A 19,323-nucleotide genomic window follows, 5' to 3' on the forward strand; every position below is an offset into this window, starting at 1 on the left:
ATCAGCTGTAAATACCACATATCCATTCATCAATGCATGGTAGAGTTTGTCTTTAGAGGCCTAATCACCCTTTTGCATTCTGAATTAGCATTTTCAAAAGCCAAAGATTCAATTAATATTTGTCTAATTTCTGAATCTGATATCATTCTATATTTATCTGAAGTCAATCTTTGCAAAAAATCAGTGATGGTTTCTTTGCGCTTTGTATAATTTTAATAAATCACTCAGTCTTCTTTCCTGATTCTTTGACACTGCCCCAAGCATTCAAAGCAGTTATATGTTATGAGTCAAGTTATGATCATCAATTCTAGTCTGTCTTTGAGTATCAGCATACTGGCCTCCACTGAGAAGTTGACCTTCAGAAATTTTAATACCTCTAGCCTTACTTCATACCTCTACCTTGTTCTATGACTTTAGCTTTCTCTCTTCACCATGTTCTCCATTGTAACTTAGGTTACTTCTAATATTGCTGTACCTAAATCTTTCCAGTCTTATGGAATAATTTTGTTCAAAGTTCCCTATGATTTTAACCTATATTTCACAAAAGGTAAATGCATACTATATGAAACCACTGCTTCTTCAAATATCTTCAAGTCTAACATTTCTACAGGATCCCAGCTAACTTCTGAATAGCTTTGGGAATGCATATCATCTGATGATCATTCTTGAATGGTAACTGGATAAATTAGCATTGTTTTTCTAATAACCTTGGGCTGCTCCTCTTTAATTTCATAATGTAAGTGTGTGGTAGGTTCTACCTCAAACTCCTCTGGTCTGTGTTAATATTTTTCTTAATTTCATTAGTAGGTTTTTGATGTGTGATTACCATTGATTAATAAAGAAACTGCTTTGGGCCTGAACAAGGCAGAACAGAGCTGGGTGGGGAAAACTAAACTAAGTGCTGTGAGAAAGAAGGTGGAGTTAGAGAGAATCCATGTAGCCCAGCTGGAGACAGAACTTTACCTGGTAAGCCACAGCCATGTGGTGATACTCAGATTAATAGAAATGGGTTAACCAAAGATATGAGCTAGCTAGCAATATGCTTAAGTGATTGGCCATTCAGTGATTTAATAATATAGTTTCTGAGTGGTTATTTTGTGAGTCTGGGCAACTGGAAATGAACAAGCAACCACTCACAACAGGTCTTTCTAAGGATTGTATCTATCAGTCATTTTTTTTAAAATTTGGCATCAATACTAAATCATTTTTTAAAGGGATAAAATATGACTTACCAAACTGATAATGATTACAATCAACATTTTGTCAATCCTGGCTAAGTTATCCCTTCATTTAGTTTTTCCATTTTCAAAGTATGTATTTTAGAGACCTAACTCCCCACACTGTAAGTTCACATTCTTAATGAGGGTTAAAAAAAATTCCTTTTTATTTCTCTTTTTTTTTTAAAAAAAAAAAAACAATTCCCCTTTTTAAGAATCCCCATGTGTCTCACCCGATCTACCCGATGACTATAGTGAGGTGTGAGACTGGCAGTCACCAAGATACATGGCTGGGAAGAGAAAGTGGATGGTGTATAGCCAGGCTGAGGGCAACTGCTTGCTTGTAGCTGGGGGCTCAGAGTACGTGAGTATGGCAGCAGCAGTAAAAGCCCAAGTAGGGGTCAAAGCAGCCAGTCTGGCATGGCAATGGTCCAAGGAGGAGGTCCGGAGGAAGCCCATGGTAAGAGTAGCGAGCTGCCTGAAAAGCAAACATAGGGTGATGTGTGGAAGAAGCCCGTGTAGAGGGAAACAAGGGAGTGGGGCCATCTGAACGACAGAGCTGTCTGGTGGTGGGCAGGTAAATACAGCAGTGTTTGGGGCTCAGGAAGGCAGCTGAAGGCTGCTGTAGAGAGGCTGTAACAGGAAAACCCAGACTTGCATTGGGCCTGGAGGGAGGCAGGGAAAGCCAGCCAAGTGATTCTGGTGGCTGCAAAGAAATCAGCAAGTGGCTGTCTCATGGTCTTGTGCCCTGTATTGGGCACCAGATGAAGCATTTGTCTAAGTATTCTTTATCAATGAAAACACAGAAACCTAAATGAGCAGAAAAGCAGTGGAGAAGTGATCTCTCTCTCTTTCTCTCTCTCTCTCCTTCCTTGATCAAAAAGGGCTGAGAATCTTTCTAATCCCCACCCCACTTAGTGTTCAGGGTCAGGGAGTTAGAAAGAACATGATTGCAAAACAGATGAGAAAGACATCTGGGGAAGAAGTATGTGGATTTCTCTCTCCAAATGGGCAAAGGATGCGAAGATACTTGGGTCCCATGTAAATGCTCATAAAATGGTAATTTCAGCAGAGGAAGCAGTCAATAATCAAGTAGATAGAATGACCCATTGTGTAGACAGCCAGTCTCTCTCCCTAGCCATTACTGTCATTGCCCAATGGGCCCATGATCAAAGTGGTCATGGTGTCAGAGATGGGAATTATGCGTGGGCTCAACAACATGAACTTCTACTCACCAAGGCTAATTTTGCTGCAGCTATTGTTGACTGTCACATCTGCCAACAGCAGAGACCGACACTGAGCTCTGGATATGGCATCACTCACTGGGGTGACCAGCCAGCGACCTGATGGCAAGCCGACTACATTGAACCACTTCATTGGAAAGAACAATGCTTTGTCCTTACTGGAGTTCATACTTACTTTGGTTATGAATTTATTTTCCTATGTGTAATACTTCTGTCAATTCTACCATCTCTGGACTTATAGGAATTACAGAGTGCTCAGAATACCTTATGCACCATCATGGTATTCCACACAGTATGCCTTCTGATCAAGGAACTCCTTTCATGGGCAGAGAAACATAACAGAGGACCCATGATTGTGGAATCTTACCACGTTCCTTACCATCCTGAGGAAGCTCTCCTGATAGAAAGATAGAATGATCTCTTGAAGATATAGTTACAGCACCAATAAAGTATCAGCAGCCTGGAGGGCTATGGTGGGGTTCTCCAAAAGGCAGTATATGCTTCGAATCAGGGTACAATATATAGTATGGTTTTTCCCATCGCCAGGATTCATGGGTCCAGGAATCAAGGGATAGAAAGGGAATAGTTCTACTCACTATCTATCACTCCCAGCAGTACACTAGGAAAATTTATGATTCATATTCCCGCGATCTTAAATTCTGATGACCTAGAAGTTTTGGTTTCAGAGCAGGGAGTTCTTCTGTCAGGAGCCACAACAAACGTACTATTAAACTGAAAACTCCCATTCCTGCCTACTTGGAGCCTTTGATACCCTTAACAAGTTCCAAAAGGAATAATGGTATTGGGAGGATGATTAATTCAGATTACAAAGGGGGAAATTAGATTACTTCCTAAAGTGGAGGTAAGAAGGTTTATGTCTGGAGTGCAGGAATCCTTTAGGGGTATCTCTTGGTGCTACCATGTCCTGTAAAGTCAGTGGAAACTATAATAATATAATCCAGGCAGGCAGAAATCCTGACAAAGGATCTTTCAGAAATGAAGGTGTGGGTCTCTCCTCTGGGAAAAAGAGCTAAGTCATGGTAAAGTGATTGCTGAAGGCAGAGGAAATACAGAACGGTTTCTAGAGGAAGGTAGTTATAAATATCTCCTATGGTCATGTGACCAGTTGCAGAAACAAGGATTATAAGTGAAATGAGTGTTTCTGTCATATTTTGTTAGGAATGTTTTTGTACAGATATTTGTGATTTACTTTCCTCATACCATTAATTAAAGTAACATAAACTAAGAGAATATCGGTGGCTTCATATTTGAGACACAAGAAGATGTCTCTTAAGTGATATTGTCCCCTCTTTTAAAATTTACAATACTTTTGTAGTTGTATAAAGGGTAGTTATATCATGATAGACATAATTATGTCTGACTATTTTTTTCTTTAGAAATTATTCATGACCTAAGAAAATATGATTGTGTGCTCAGTTGTCAAGTGGGTGAACTTGTGATAGATATTCTTGGTTGAGTGACTACATCTGAATTTAACTAAAACCCAAGCAGCTGGGCACACCAAATATTTTTTCTTAATTAACTCATTTGAAGTGGAAGAGCCAGTTTAAATCCTAGTCTTTTGAGGTGGGAAGATTCACTTTTAATCAGGGCCACACCTTCTGCTCTTAGCCTATATAAAGGATATGGAAGAAGGAAGCTTGCTCTCTTTACTTGTTTTATAGCAGAGATAGCAAAACCTTTACACATGTATGGTTTCCCATTCATATGTTGACTTTTTTGGTTTTTGTTTTTTCATTTGTTGTTTTCTTTTTTGGCTTTTCAAAACAGGGTTTTCCTGTGAAACAGTCTTGGTTGTACTGGAATTCACACTGTAGACCAGGCTGTTCTCAGACTCACAGAAATCTGCCTGTCTCTGCCTCTCAAGTGCTGGGATTAAAGGCGTGTGCCACCACTACCCGGCCATATGTTTACTTTCAATTTACTTGCAAATATAATTTGATAAGTCATGTTTAAATTTTATGGTTATTTTAATGAAATTGCATTTCAAATATTTTCCTATTATATATTTTGTTACATCAAATTATCCATTTAATAATTATCTTACTTGTATCTGTCCTGATATTTTATAATATATCTTATAGTTTTAATAACTGCATTTCTGATTGTAGTATATATTACCACATTTTTAAAAATGATGCAAGGATTTTATGAGTTTTTCAGGTAAGCTGACAACCTGAGTCTGATTGATTCCCAGGTCCCACACAGTAAAGGGTGTAAACCAATATCTACAAGTTATCCTCCAGCTTCCATATATATTCTATGACAGTTCTGTACATACACACATGAAACAAAACAAAACAAAAACAGAAAGCAAAAAAAGTCACAGGGAAACCTTATATATAGCCAAGAATAACTAACTAGCATTACATCTGAGAAAGAATCTAGGGTCATCTTGACACATGAGTCCAAAAATTTCCAGAGAAATAATCCTAAGAAATAGCCTGAGACAATATTGCATTTGAACTTTTCCCGTCAATTTATAATTATGAACTAACTAGAATTTATTTTGCTACTCAAAAGTTTAACTGTTCTCTATATTATATTGCTATAATTAAGGTATTAAGAAAAAATATTAGTGTGTTATTTTAAATAGCATGATTTTTTAAAATACTTTATTTCGTTTAAAACTATCTTTTTCTGCTTTTATTTTTCTCTTTAAACTACTTGATCAATGTTTTAATTGCTATTATAAATGTTCATGATTTGAACTCTACATCAACCAGTCCTTACATCAAGGATTTATTTGGTAAATACCAATTCAGAAGTTGGCTTAGATTTCTTTGGGTTGGTGGTATTAAAGCCACAGGTCTAAGCACAAGATCCATTATCAAGCAGCATTGAGAATGAGCATGCCATGCTCAACTTCACCATTCTATACCCTGACATCCATTATTTTGTGAAAGAGGTTTTTCACTTCTTCCAATACATGTGTTAACTGTCTGAGCTTGAAATCAGATAAACACCTTGTAATATATTTTAATTAGCTTCGTAACTGGTGTCTTAATTAGGTTTCTATTGTTGTGATAAAACACCATGACCAAAAGCAACTTGGGAAGGAAAGGGCTTATTTCTTCCTATAACTCTTAAGCACAGTCCATTGCTGAGAGAAGTTAGGATAGGAACTCAAGACATGAACCCAGAGGTAGTAACTTATGCAGAGGCCATGGCAGAGTGCTGATTATAGAATTTCTCAGAATGATTTTGTATAACCCCCGGGTTCCAATGCCAAGGAGTGGCACCACCTACATTGGACTCTTCAATACCAATCATCAACCAATAAATACACCACAAGTTTGCTAAGGGACCACTCTGGAAGGGACATCTTCTCAAGTGAGGTTCATCTTCCCAGATAACTCAAGTTTGTGTCAATTTGACAAAAAACAAATTGGGACAACTGGGTGGATTCCCTGCAGTGTATCTTTAACATTTCTGTAAAATTAAGCTCTCTGTAATCTTCAAAATTGTGCTGATGTATCTTGAATTGATTGAAAATTAAACTGTTTATTTTGATAATGGGTAAGAATTGTAATGTTTCCTCCCCTTCTGTGAAAAGTAAAAACTGATCATCCTACATATCCTGACAGTCAATTATAAAGTAATAGGATTTTATTCTCCACACAGAAATTTTAACTTTCTTTAAGGCTATGAGAAGATCACTCACAGATGTGTCAATATTCCTTTATACATCCCTGTTCTTCAGATCTCTTCTCTATTTGCCATAGAAACTACAGGTTCCCTACCTCTGGTTCCATTGTCTTAGACTCAGGGTGTGACAGAGTTCTGCTTAGAATTTGCCCTTTGTCAGAAGCACCCCGAGTACATGGTCAACTACATGCCCTATTTATCTATGGATCTGAGCCCTGCATTATCTTTTATCTAAGGTTTGAGTTTTGTTTTTCTTTTTGAGGTTACAATGCTATTGCATTTCTCTCTGCTGTTCCTCCCTCCAAGCCCTCCTAAACAGGTATGCATTCCTAAATATACATTGTTTCATGTATATAAAGTTACTTATTTTCATGTTATCATCACCATTAGGTGCTTGGCCACCAATCAGTGTGCTCTTCCCTGCAGAGGACCACGTCTCCTACTCACAGCTTTCCTTGGTAGCCTGTAGTAGTTTGTGTAAGGTTGAGTTCCTGTGGGCTTTTCCCAGTCCAATGTGGCATGTTTGTTGATGTCATTCTTGTTCAAAACATGTCTAGGCAATCATACTGGTGAGACCCTACGGGTGTATTTTCTGTTATCAGTAGAAAACACAACATCATAACAAACTTCTCAATATTGTGACTCTTACATGCTTTCTGACCCTTCCTTTCCAATGTTTCCTGACCCTTAGGGATGTGAGTGTTTTTAGATGTGTCAAGGGGAATAGTTCAGTTTTCTTGTGATCAAAACTAAATACTAAATCTTCTCCAATTTCATACCATTATGTTTTCTTAATTAAGAATTTCTGTATATAACATTCTGAAATTTACATTTTTAAATGGAGAATTAGCATTTTATGGTGATTTATACTTCTTCTTGGCATTGTTTTGTCTAAATGTCACATAATTCTTGGTAGGCCTATTTCAAATATTTACATGCTTCTGAATTGTCAATAAATTTTTTTCATTTCAACAACAATTAACAGTATATTGTATGTTCACTGTTCTATTTTCTTTCGAAAGTGCACTAGGATTTAGCATTTTCCCGTGTCATTACTAGAAAAAAATCAAATTATCTCCATTCTTACTTTTTTGAAATATATTTACTATTCTGGTCTATTCAATAAGCACACATTTTATTTGCATGTGACATTAGGGACATCATATCTACCAATCTCTGGAATTTCTAGATGTTTCTGCATCCATCTAATTGTAGTTGAAGACATTTAATTTGTGCATTGTGTTTCCTCATGGCTTTCTTGCAAGGTGTCTGTAGCTGTACATGTGTTCATGATCTGAGTTATTAATAAAGATGCCAAAGTGCATGTAGGAGACAGGTCAGGAGCCAAAAGATCAGCAAAGATTTTCCTCCCAGGGAAGCCAAAGTTGCTGAAGTCTCAGAAGACACATTTCAACTTTGGTTTTATGTCCCTGCTGAGTGACTGGTTCAAAAGGAGAAGAGAGAGATATGTAAAGTTGAGTGAGTTCTCAGCTCTTTAACACTCAAACTGCACAATTGCCTTGTCTTCTGATCATGCTTGGAGACGTGGTCTCTGCAATAATTTACCATCTGAAACAGTTGTCCTGACCTGCTTTGTACAACTGAGGACATACTCATGTCATCAGCAATAGCAAGTCAGTCCTGGAGTCAATGATTCATGGAATGAACTCATACTTAGATTTGTTCATAATGGATTAGATATAGTGTAGTGATTCAGAGAATGCCATTGCCATTAATCCATTGGATACAATTGAATATACAATGAGATAGTATTGCATTTTCAGTAAAGAGGTTAAAGTCAAAATGGCAGACAGCAGTGAGGGCAGGAATAACACAGAAAAATGATAAATCTCATCTTTTCACAGAATTACTAACTGACAGAGCCACTAAGCAAAGGACTGAGGCAATTCCTCTAAAGAATGAGGGTATTCATCTGTTACTTAGCTTTTCTGGGTCTGTGGTTTGTAGTATGGTTATCATTTAGTGAACAGCTAATATCATCTAATAAGTAAGTAATACCATGTTTGTCTTTATGGATCTGTGTTACCTTAGAATGATTTTTTCCCAGTTCTATTCATTTGCCTGCAAATTTAATGACTTTTTTTACTTTATTTTTCCATTCAATTATTTACACTTCCTTCCCTCCTCCCAATCTCCTCCCACTCCCCCATACCCCCTTCTCCTTCTCCCACCCTGCTTGAGAGAGGGCAGGGAATCCTGCCCTGTAAGAAGTCCAAGGCCCTCCCCTCTACATCCAGGTCTAGGGAGCTGTGCATCCATATAGACTAGGGCCCCAAAATGCCAGAACATGCCATAAAAACAAGTCCCAGTGCCTTTATCAATGGCTTTTCAGTCAGCTTCCATTGTCAGCCACAATCAGAGAGTCTGGTTTGATCATATGCTCATTCAGACCTGGTCCAGCTAGATTTGGTGAGCTCCCACTAGAACAGGCACACTGACTCAGTGGGTGGACCAACCCCACGTGGTCCTGACTTCCATGCTCGCCTTCTCCCTCCTTCTGCCTTTCAACTGGGCCTTGGGAGCCCAATCCGTTGCTCTGATGAGGGTCTCTGTCTTTATCTCCATCTGTCGCCAGACGAAGATTCTATGGTGATATACGAGATAATCATCAGTGTGATAGTGGGGTAAGGACAGTTCAGGCACCCTCTCCTCTGCTGTCCAAGGACCTAGCTGGGGACATCCCCGTGGGAACCTGGGATCCCCTCTAGAGCCAAGCCTCTTGCCAACCCTAAAATGGCTCCCTTAATGTAGATAACTTCTTCCCTGCTCCTATATCTGTCCTTTCACCATCTCCACCCTCCCACTCATCCAAGCTGTTGCCAGTCCTTCCCTTCTCCCTTCCCTCTTTCCTTTCCCCCAACTTCACTCCCTGCCCCTCCCATGCTCCCAACTTTTGCATGGGGGATCTTGTCTGATTCCAATTTCCAGGAGTATCTATACATGTTTTTCTTTGGGTTCACCTTGTTATTTGACTTCTCTGGGTTTGTAAACTATAGGCTTAATGACCTTGATTTATGGCTAAAGTTCACAAATGAGTGAGTACATACCATATTCATCCTTTTGGGTCTGGGTTATCTCACTCAGGATAGTGTTTTCTATTTCCGTCCATTTGAAGCCTTCTGGATGTGACTGCCCCGCTGCTACTCTGTTCTGTGAACTGCAGGCTTGCTCTGCAAGAGACTGTTCCTGGTTGGCATTGATGCCCTCTATGAGCCTTCCAGCTGTGACATGTGCAGTCACGTGTTTGGCACCAAGAAGTCTGCTGAGGGCTTACAGCTGGCATACTACCAACCTTTCTCTGTGGTCATCCTGTTGCCATGGAGGATCTTGGGGCTCTTATTTTCCCATTCATATTGTTATTCTCTCACGGAAAATATATTACCGTTAGTTTTCCTTTGCTGTCTTTCCAACAGGAAAGGTGACAAGAGCAGGAGGGACAGTCTACTATTTCTTCTACTATCCCTTTAAGAAGGTGAAGATTGGCCAGATAAGCAAATTAAACAGATCTATAACAGCTGAAGAAATAGAAACAGTCATCAAAAGTATCCCAACCAAAAAAAAAAAAAAGCCCAGGACCAGATTGTTTCAGCTCAGAATTCTACAAGACTTTCAAAGAAGAACTAGTACCAATACTCCTCAAATTATTCCACACAACAGAGACAGAAAGGAAATTGCCAAACTCTTTTTATAAGGCGACAATTACCCTGATACCCAAACCACAGAAAGACATTACTAAGAAAGAGAATTATAGACCAATCTCACTCATGAACATTGATGCAAAACACTAAATAAAATACTGGCAAATCGAATCCAAGATTCCAAAACATCAGAACCATCATCCACCATGATTAAGTTGGCTTCATCCCACAGATGCAAGGATGGTTCATTACACGAACATCTGTCAACGTAATCCACCATATAAACAAGCTGAAAAATAAAAAACCACATGATCATCTCATTAGATGCTGAAAAAGCTTTTGACAAAATACAACATCCCTTCATGATAAAGGTCTTGAAGAGAGCAGGGATACAAGGAACATACCTAAACATAATTAAGGCAATATATAGCAAGCTAATTGTCATCATCAAACTAAATGGAGAGAAACTTCCAGCGATTTCACTGAAATCAGTATCAAGACAATGTTGTCCACTCTCTTCATATCTATTCAATATTGTTCTGGAGGTCCTGGCTAGAGCAATAAGACACCAAACAGAGATCAAGGGGATACAAATTGGAAAAGAAGTCAAACTCTCACTGTTTGCTGATGATATGATAGTTTACATAAGCAATCCCAAAAATTCTACCAAGGATCTTCTACAACTCGTAAACATTTTCAGCAATGTAGCAGGATAGAAGATTAACTCAAAAAAAATCAGTAGCCCTCCTGTACACAGATGATAAAAGGGCTGGGGAAGAAATCAGAGAAGCAACATCCTTCACAATTGCCACAAATAGCATAAAATATATCGGAGTAATTCTAACCAAACAAGTGGAAGATTTGTATGACAAGAACTTTAAATATTTGAAGAAAGAAATTGAAGAAGACACCAGAAAGTGGAAAGACCTTGTAGAAGGAGCAGAGGGCTGGCCTGCTTTTCATCCCACCCGGCTCCGCATAGCTAGCTTAGTCCCAGAAATAATAACACATAAGTTGTATTCATTTAAGCACTGCCTGTCCCATTATCTCTAGAGAGTTAGTTACTGACTAACTCTCACATCTTGATTAACCCATTTCTAATAATCTGTGTAACACCATGAGGTGGTGGCTTACCGGAAAAGATTCAGCATGTCTGACCTGGTGGCTGGCTCCATGGCATGTGCTTCATTGCCCTCTTCCCAGCATTCTGTTCTGTTTACTCTGCCTACCTAATTCTCTGTCCTATCAGAAGGCCAAGGCAGTCTCTTTATTAACCAATGAAAATAACACATAACAGAAGGCCCACCTACATCAAGACCTCCCATGCTCTTGGGGAGGCAGAATTAATATAGCAAAAATGGCAATCTTACCAAAAGCAATCTACAGATTCAATGTAAGGCCCATCAAAATCCCAGCAAATTCTTCAAGGACCTCGAAAGAATGGTACTCACTCAACTTCATATGGAAAAGCAAAAAATCCAGAATAGCCAAAACAATCCTGTACAATAAAAGAACTTCTGGAGGCATCACAACCCTTGACTTCAAACTCTACTACAGATCTACAGTACTGAAAATAGCCTGTTATTGGTATAAGAATAGACAGGAGGACCAATGGAACTGAATAGAAGGCTCGGATATCAATCGACACATCTTCAAACAACAGATTTTTGACAAAGAAGCAAATATATCAAATGGAAAAAAGAAAGCATATTTAACAAGTGGTCCTAGCATAACTGGATATCAATATGTAGAAGAATGAAAATAGACCCATACGTATCACCATGCACAAAACTCAAGTCCAAATGGATCAAAGACTTCAACATAAAGCCAGCCACACTGAACCTTACAGAAGAGAAAATAGGAAGTACATTTGAACACACTGGCACAGGGAACCTCTTCTTAAATACAACCCCAGCAGCACAGATACTGAGAGAAACAGTAAATGGGACCTCGTGAAACTGAAAAGCTTCTGTAAAGCAAAGGACATGGTCAACAAGACAAAACGACAGCCTACAGAATGGGAAAAGATCTTTACTAACCCCACATCAGACAGGGGGAGGTCTGATCTCCAAAATATACAAAGAACTCAAGAAATTGGACAATAAATGATCATAGAATCCAATAAAAATGCAGTACAGACCTAAACAGAGAACTCTCAACAGAGGAATCTAAAATGGCCGAAAGACACTTAAGGAAATGTTCAACATCCTTAGTCATCAGAGAAATGCACATCAAAACAACTCTGAGATTCCATCTTACACCTGTAAGAATGGCCAAGATCAAAAACACTGATGACAACTTATGCTGGAGAGGTTGTGGGGCAAAGGGAACACTTCTGCATTGCTGGTGGGAATGCAAGCTGGTACAACCCCTTAGGACGTCAGTGTGGTGATTTCTCAGAAAATTAGAAAACAACCTTCATCAAGACTCAGGAATACCACTTTTGGGTATATATCCAAAGGATGCTCAGTCATGTCACAAGGACATGTATTCATCTATGTTCATAGCAGCTTTGTTTGTCATAGCCAGAACTTGGAAACAACCTAAATGTCCCTTTACCGAAGAACGGATAAGGAAAATGTGGTACATTTACACAATGGAGTACTAAACAGCAGAAGTGCTGGTGACTATGAAACATCACCAATAAAATTCACTCAGAATGCAACATTAAAAGTATGAAATGAGATCCACAAATTCTAAGAAAAGGACATGGGCACCCATCGTTGTGACCGGATCAGCCAAAACTTTGTGTTAGGACATTGAAGCCTAAACAGCTGAGCAGACTCCGTCACCACGCGCCAGCGTGCTTCAGAGAAACTGCCAAGGAGAGCAAGGCAAGATGGCTAGAAGAAGAAAATACTGGTGTGTTCATGTGCCTGGTGAAGAACTCACATCCAAGACACACAAGGGACTACAAACACCAGCGAAAGGTTAATCCAATTTAAAGCCAGAGAAACAATCTATCTAGACCTTCTCTATGAGGTACACTAATGGCCAATAGGCCCAAAGAGACCCCTGTGCTCCACATGTTAGGGGAATGCAGATGGGACCCGCACACCATGTTGAGGAAACCTGGTTTAGTTAAAAAGTTGGGAAAAGGGTCTGGAGAGATGGCTCAGTGGTTAAGAGCATTGCCTGCCCTTCCAAAGGTCCTGAGTTCAATTCCTGGCAACCACATGGTGGCTCACAACCATCTGTAATGAGGTCTGGTGCCTTCCTCTACGCCAAGAGACACTTAAGGTCATGTTCAACTTCCTTAGCAATCAGGGGAATGCAAATTAAAACAACTTTGAGATACCATCTTCCACCTGTCAGAATAGCTAAAATCAAAAACGCCAGGGCCAGGACCAGTGCGATTTCTTCTACTTTTTCTGGAGTAGGGTGTTCTTGTTGCGTGATCCCTGGATTCTGGTGATGTCATGTTGCCATTCAGGTTGTTCGAGGAATTCTTGCCTTGGCACCTGCCCATCTCTTCCTTCAAATGCAGCCTGGAGAGTCTTAGTGTCTTGGTCCAATCTTTGCTGGGACTGACTCTCTGCGTGGATCTCCTCAGTGCAGGAGTAGGAACTGTTCCTGGGCCAAGGACCAGTTTGGATGAATCTCCTCAGCACGGGAACAGGGACTCCTGGTAGTCCAAGGACCACCGCAGACAAAAGGGCAGACTTGGGTGTAGGACAGGGTTGTGTGTAACAAAGAAGCTCCTGCAGCAGGAGCTGAGGGGGCCCTGTGCACCCTTCCCAAATTTTTCGCCCAGGGATGGCACACACTTACCGGTCTGGATGGAACTCCTCAGCACAGAAACAGGGACTCCTGGTAGTCCAAGGATCCTGCAGATCTCAAACTAAATTCTTTTTTTTTTGCTAAAATACATAAAAACATTTTTGCCTTTATTTAAATATGTAAATAGAAATACAAACAGATTACAGACAGAACACATATTTTGTTCTGTTTACTCACTATATTATGGAATGAAGTTAAAATTTTAATATACTAATCATTAAGCAACTATAAGTAATGCTAAAGTTAGTAAGAGTACAAGATGCAATTCTTTTTTTTAATTTTATTTATTTATTAAAAATTTCCACCTCCTCCCATCCTCCCAAATCCCTTCCACTTCCCCCATTCCCCCTTCCCCCTGCTTTCTAGTAATAAGAGAAGTCAGGGTGCCCTGCCCTGTGGAAAGTCCTAGCCCCCCACTCCATCCAGGTCTAGGAAGGTGTGCATCCAGACTAGGCTCCCACAAAGCCAGTACATGCAGTAGAATCAAAACCCGGTGTCATTATCATTGACTTCTCAGTCAGCCCTTATTGTCAGCCACATTCAGAGAGTCCGATTTGATCAAATGCTCCTTCAGTCCCATTCCAGCTGGCCTTGGTGAGCTTCTATTAGATCGGTCCCACCGCCTCCAAGGGTAGGCGCACCCCTAGTGGTTCTGACTTCCTTGCTCATGTTCCCCCTCCTTCTGCTCTTCATTTGGGCCTTGGGAGCTCAGTCCAGTGTTCCAATGTGGGTCTCTTTCTCTATCTCCATCCATCTCCAGATGAAGGTACTTTATCAATGACGTCTCAATCAACCCCCTATTTCAGCCACATTCAGAGTCCGGTTTGGTCACATGAACCAAAAATCTAGCATAGAAAATAAAAACCCAAAGTTGATGTCTCAGGGAAAAAATAAATAAACTACTCTTCATAACTGAGAATAGATTAATATCCCTTCAAAAGAGAAGCTTAACAAGTCAGTATCAGCAAGGAACTTCCTTTGGGTAGACTCAGCATCAAAGAAACATTTATGATATAAAGTAAATAAGAGACAGTAAGAGAATTCCTGTTGAAAAAACCAACTTATGGTGTACAATGAACTTAAGGACTTTATACAACTTGGAAAAAAAAGTCACAAAGCTATACTTGTGTATTAATCACAAATTTTATTTAAAATATGAAGAATCTTGATTTGTTACTTGAACTATTAAACTGTTTAAGAAAATCTACATTTTGGAAAAAGTAATTGCAGCTGCATCAGAATTCCACCTTAAAACCATCTGTATGTCCAGTTCAAGGAAGGCCTATAGCCTCTTCTGACCTCTGTGGGTACCAGGAATTCACACATACATACACATTGATGCAATACTTATGAAAATAAATAAAAGTAAATAGATCATTTTATTGAAAAGGAGAAAAATTACCCTTATTAAATAATCTGATGATACTTTGACCTCAAACTTTTCAGCACATTGATTATTCTATTATCAGAACTGATTTATACCAATGGAGTAATTATGGGATAGACATCCATCACATCTCAACACTCAGGATGACTGGGTCGTACATACACAATAGGACTGCAATGGGTGAGATGATGAAATCCACCCAGTACATGACCACAAAGAAATCACCTGCAGCAAGATGGTCTGGGTGGCCCTTTTCTCTGGGGATGACCTGGTTGGCTGAGGCTATGAAGATGCTTGCTTTGCCTCTGATGTCTGAACAAGATAATCACCATGTATGCACTTGTGGTCAGCATAACTCCTACAAGAAATACATTTCTGGAGATTTTCACTGTTAACATCAATCCCCTGGTGATATAGTTCATGGGGTAGATTGAACAGGATTTAGTGACCTTCATTTTGTTGGTCTCTCTCACATTGGTAAAAGCACCAGCATAGAAGATTCGGTTGCTAATGAATAACAAGTTGAAAGACCAAATAAATAAGAAAGCACAAATTATGTATTTTTTTAGTTTATATTTAAATTTTTTCCAAGAATGAGTTACTGGGACTGATAATGACAGACTGGAACACACTCAGGAGGCAGGTGATGCAGATGGAGAGGCCTCTCATCACCCTGCTTATGTAAGACGTTGTTTTACATTTGAAATCATTATCAATGTTCAGCGACTTAAATATGTCTCAAAGCCTGGATGGATGGGGAAAGACCTTGAACTTCCCACAGGGCAGAGAACTCTGACTGCTCTTAAGTCTGGAGAGGGAGTGGGAGGGTAGTGGGGTAGTGGCAGCAAAGTGGGAGGATTGTAGGAGATGGAAATTTTTAATAAATAAATAGATAAATAAAAACTGTAATCACTAACTCCTTATATCTCATTAGACCACCATGGGTTAAAAGCTGGATTTCTGCAACAACAGAAACTACAGAAAACCAAATAAACTCAAGGAAACTGAGCTACTTCATACTGAGTAACCACTAAGGACAAAGAAGAAATAAAGAAAATGGAGACTTCCTAGAATTTAATTAAAAATGACCTCACAACATACCCAGCCTTACGGGACACAGTGAAAGTGGTGCTAAAGGTAAGTTCATTGCACTAGGAGTCTTAATGGAGAAATCTGAGAGCTCATGCTGAGTTAACAGCACCCCTGAAAGATCTAACACAAAGGAAGCAGGCACACCTAAGAGGAGTAGATGGCAGGAAATAATCAAACTGAAGGCGAAATCAATAAAATAGAACCAAAGAGAACAATACAAAGAATCAATTTAAATAGAGTTGGATCTTTGAGTAAATCAACAATATAGATAAGCCTTTATCCTAATGTGGAGGCCCAAAACTGTGAACTTATTTCAACTTTGACAAAAGGTCAGAGAGTTGGAATTTACCTCTATTCCTTCAAGGTTTTTGTGTTTCTACCTCAAACAAAGGTACCACTTAGATTTTGCTCAGAGAGTTCTCCTCTCTCAAGGTTATTATCAAAAGGTGTAGCTAATATCCAGACCTTGTGCTTCAGGTATAAAGAAGTAGGTATGTTTCTACTCCAAACAAAAGTCTAAGAATCCAAGTAAGTTCCAATTCCCTTAAGGAGATTAACATTGAATTACAACCAGGGAGTGGGTTGCCTAGAGAATGTTTTGGTCTCGGGTGTGAGTGTTACTCATTTTGTTCTACCAACAGAATGCTTGTCTATGAATATAGCCCGCAACCTTGAACTGGTCTGGTCACTTCCTTGTATCATGTCAATGCAGTTTTTCATCTTACTCCTAACAACTGGGGTTGGGGCATTTTAAGCAATTTGAAAACAAATGTAGGCAATTTCATTATTTACTGGAACTCGCTGCAAGTACTATTCTATTATATCTGTTTTATTATTTTTGCATCTTCATACTCTTTACTTGTATTCTAATTCCCACACCCTTCTTGGAAAGTGATAATTTTGTTGAAGCTGGTCCCCAATATCTAAACTAAATAAAAAGAAGGAAGAGAATCTCCAAATCAAAAAAATCAGAAATGATAGGGGGACATAACAACAGACTCTAAGAAAATAGAATCATACATCAAAAAATGTATTTTACAAAATTGAAAAATCTAAAAGAAATGGACAAATTTCTTGATAGATACCACTTACTAAAATTATATCAAGATCAGATAAAAAATTTAAATAGACCAACAACACCTAAATAAATAGAAAGATTCATAAAAAGTCTCCCAACCCAAAAAAATGCCCAGGGTCAGACAGTATTAGCACAGAATTCTACCAGACTTTCAAAGAAGAGCTAATATCAATACTCTTCAAATTTTTCCACAAAATAGAAAAAGAAGCAACTTTGCAAAATTCTTTATGTGAGGCCACAGTTATTCTGATTCCAAAATCATACAAAAATTCAGCAAGGAAAGAGAATTACAGACCAATTTCACTTATGAACATTGATGCAAAAGTATTCAACAAAATTCTTGCAAATCAAACCAAGAACACACCAAAAAGATCATCTATAGCAGATGCAGAGATCCATAGCCAAGCACTGGACCAACCTCCAGGAATACAGCTGAAGAGGAGAAGGGACTATATGAGCAAGGGAGTGGGGGTGAGATCATGATGGGAAAGCCCACAGAGATAGCTGGCCTGAGTTTGTAGAAGTTCATGGACTCAAGACCAACTACTAGGGAGTCTTCATGAGACCAACCTAGGCCCATGCATGTAGGTGAAAGTTTTGTAGGTTGATCTGTATGTAGGGCTCCTAGCAGTGGAACCAGAACCTGTTCCTGGTGCATGAACTGGCATTTGGAACATATTACCTATGGTGAGATACCTTGCTCAGCCTTGATGTAAAGGGGAGGAGCACAGTCCTGCCTCAACTTGATTTGCCATGCCTTCTTGACTCCCATGACTGCTTTTGAAATGTAGATGGAAGAGGAGTGGATGGGGGCAGGCAAGTAGAAGGGAGGTGTGAGAAAGAGAATGGGAGGAGAGGAGGGTAAGGTATTGTTTGAAAATTTTCATTAGAATTTCAAAGAAGAGCTAATACCAATAGTCTTCAAATTGTTTCAAACAATAGAATCAGAAGGAGATTGCCAAACTCCACTTATGAGGTTACAGTTACTCTGATACTCAAACCATGCAAAGAAACAACAAAAAAATAGAATTATAGTCCAGTCTCCCTCATGAACATTGGTGCAAAAATACTCAATAATATACTGGGGAATGTAATATAAAAACACATCAAAAATCATCCATCATGATGTAGTAGGCTTTATCCCAGAGATACAGGTATGGTTCAACATAGAAAATATGTCAATGTAATCCACCACATAAATAAACTAAAAAAAAAAACTCATACAATCATTTCATTAGATGCTGAAAAGGCCTTTGACAAAGTCCAACACCCCTTCATGATAAAGGTCTTGGCAACATAGGACTTACAAAGAACAGACCTAAACTTAACAAAGACAGTTTACAGCAAACCAGAAGCCAACATCAAATTAAATGAAGAGAAACTCAAAGCAATTTAACTGAAATCCGGAGCAAGCCAAGGTTGCCCAATCTCTCCACATCTATTCAGTACACTACTCAAAGTTCTAGTTAGAGCAATAAGACAACAAATGGTGATAAATGGGATACAAATTGCGAAGAAAGAAGTCAAACTTTTGCTATTTGCAGATGAAATGATATCATACATAAGTCACTTTAAGAATTCTACCAGGGAATTTCTACAGTTGATAAATATCTTCAGTAATGTAGCAGGATACAAAATTAACTTAAAAAAGTAACCCTCCTATATACAAATGATAAACAGGCAGAAAAGGACTCAGAGAACATCATCTTATACAATAGCCACAAGTAATATGAAATATTGCGGAGCAGCTCTAACAAAACAAGAGAAAGACCAAAATGACAAGAACATTAAGTCTTTGAAGAAAGAAGTTGAGGGAGATATTAGAAAATGGAAATATCTCCCATGCTCTTGTATAGGCCGGAATAAATAATAAAAATGACAATCTTAGCAAAAGCAATCTACAGGTTCAAGGCAATCCCCATCAAAATCCCAAAACAATCATACACAGAACTCAAAAGAACAATACTCATAGTACACAACTCCATAGGGAAAAAATAAAAAACACAGGATAACTAAAATAATCCTGTAGTATAAAGGTATAAAGTAACTTCCAGAGACATCACCATCTTTGACATGACATCAAGTTCTACTATAGAGCCATAGTTAAAAAAAAAAAAAGATTCAGGAGAGCTTGGTGAAGTGGGATGGGTAGGGTGGATTTGGGAGCAGGGAAGTAAATATCTTAATTAAGGGAGCC

At 38.9% G+C, this 19,323-nt stretch overlaps 1 pseudogene; it reads right to left on the reverse strand.

Moving 5' to 3' along the window:
* Positions 1-1,466: 1,466 nt before the first annotated feature.
* On the reverse strand, positions 1,467-17,655 carry LOC146894353 (vomeronasal type-1 receptor 90-like; annotated as a pseudogene).
* Between the last annotated feature and the right edge of the window lie 1,668 nt (positions 17,656-19,323).

The sequence above is a fragment of the Myodes glareolus genome, chromosome 6, assembly GCF_982192425.1.
Source record: "Myodes glareolus chromosome 6, mMyoGla1.1, whole genome shotgun sequence".
In the NCBI taxonomy this organism is placed as follows: domain Eukaryota; kingdom Metazoa; phylum Chordata; class Mammalia; order Rodentia; family Cricetidae; genus Myodes; species Myodes glareolus.